Below are 2,108 nucleotides of genomic sequence, written 5' to 3'. Positions count from 1 at the left end.
GCATGTAGAACATGTAGAGCTGGGAGGTACATTATTAGGCAATAGCTCAAGGAAATGGCCTCACTGCATTCAGGCAACAGAATCTGAGTACCAATCAGACCCTGGGAGGAGCCACCCAGCCCAGTCCCTTGACAGATATCTCTAGCAGGGTTGGAATTAAAATAGAATTGAACTTTTGAACATTCAGTCCAAGGAGTCAGGCACCACGGATAACCTGGCAACTCAGATGTGACTCCCCTCCCGCTGTGGAGCTCGGACTCCTGCTCCCGACATGGGTTATAATACATAGGATTCATGTGTGGCTTCCCAGAGACTAAGAGCAGCAAAGCGAGGTTATCTCCATCCCCGCCGCAGAGCCCAGGCACTGACAAGCAGGGTCTCAACAACCTGGGTAGACTGTCAGAGCACAGCTCAGCGCCACTTATGTTCATGTTTGTGTTTGTTTTTAATGGTTAGAGACTCACATAAAACTGAAATTCTAGTCACACCAGTCTGATATATTTTGTGTTCTAAGACTCAGGATCCACACCAGACTGCTAAAAATCGGACTAAAGGGAGGCAGAGGCAGGCAGATCTCTATAGCTCGGACCAGTCTGGTCTACATAGTTTCAGTTCACCTAAGACTATATAGTGAGATCTTGTCTCAAAAAACAAAAAAACAAAACAAAACAAAAAAACAAAAAACAAAAAAACACTAAAGAGAAAAGAAAGGAAAGGTTCATTTTTGGGTGGTGATGACACACACACCTTTAAATCCCAGCACAAGGCAAATAGTTTGGAGGCCATCTTGGTCTACAGAGCAAGTTCCAGAACAGCCAGGGCTACTCAGAGAACTCCTGTCTCTGAAAAACCAAGAAGCAGAGGAGGAAGAAGAAGAGGAAAAGAAGAAAGAAGAATGGTAACAAAACCCGGCCTCCACGTCCAGAGCAGCTGAAATTTCCGGGGCAGGGCACGGCTGGGTGACTGTGTCTGGGGCAGGAAGAGCCAGTTCTGATCCTTTGAACAGTTTGTTCCTGGACCCAAGCCAACAGGGTGACAGGACCACAGATACAACAGCCACTCAGCCCCCTGTCCCCTTTTTAATTTCCGGTAGGGTAGGGTACTCTCCAGCAGGGATTCTCCACACCCACAATCCCCCTCCTGGTCGTCTGAGTGGCTAAGTTCCCTCCCACTCCTGAAGGCCCTGCCCTCCTGAGAGCCGACCCTGGTGTCAGTTCCCAGGTCCTTACCAACCCTGCGGAAAGGTTGCTTTTGTGTGTGATTTCCTTCCACAGCCCAGCTGGGTGCCACATCAGGTCATTCCCTAGGTTCCCGCACAGACAACTCTCAGCCACATCTCCGGGTCCAGGTGCACTGGCTTTATTTCCTATCTATCTAGCCACAAGGTTCTGACGGGAATGTCACCTGACTGCCAAGACTCACTCGACACAATAAAGGTCAAGACTAGGCGGTCAGTGACCCCTTGGCTCCCACAGAATTCACTGACCAAGACCTGTACCTGGAGGGAAAGGAGCTTGAATCACCTCTCAGCAGAAAGCAAATAATATCTCTTCCAGGCCAATCAGGTTGAGAGACTTCAACCCCCCTCCTTACTAACTGGGGTTAAGTTTGGCTGCGTATGAAAGAAAATGGTCCAGCACACAGCAATAGAGGCGAGAGAGGAACCCTGCCTCAGGAAAAAAAAATAGGTTTCAAAAGATTGACAGAGCAAACACACACAAGACAGAATTCTCAAGTCTAGATTGGAGACTGGGTATTGTCCTATTTGTTCAGATTTTCTGCATGTTTAAAATTTCTTCCTAAGCAGGGGCAGTCATTCTACACTTGTTTTGGCTGCCCCCAGACTCTCTCATGTGAGGCTGAGGGGCTCCCGGTGAGAGGCGGGGCTCAGTGCAAAGGGCAGTGAGGTGGATTCCTACATTCCTACCCATAGTGCACCACCAGGCGGCTGGGTGTGAGAGAGAACATTGCACCGGGGCCTCAGATTCTCCAAGAGCTGCCCCTCTACTTAGACTCATCAAGTGGGAAGGGCCTGTCGCCTGTTAGAATGGCATCATGAATGTAAGACATCTCACCAGGACACTCTGTAGAGTGGACCATCCACTGGA

The sequence above is a fragment of the Apodemus sylvaticus genome, chromosome 21 (genome assembly GCF_947179515.1).
Source record: "Apodemus sylvaticus chromosome 21, mApoSyl1.1, whole genome shotgun sequence".
Classification (NCBI taxonomy): Eukaryota; Metazoa; Chordata; class Mammalia; order Rodentia; family Muridae; genus Apodemus; species Apodemus sylvaticus.
Note: the sequence above shows the minus strand (reverse complement) of the source record.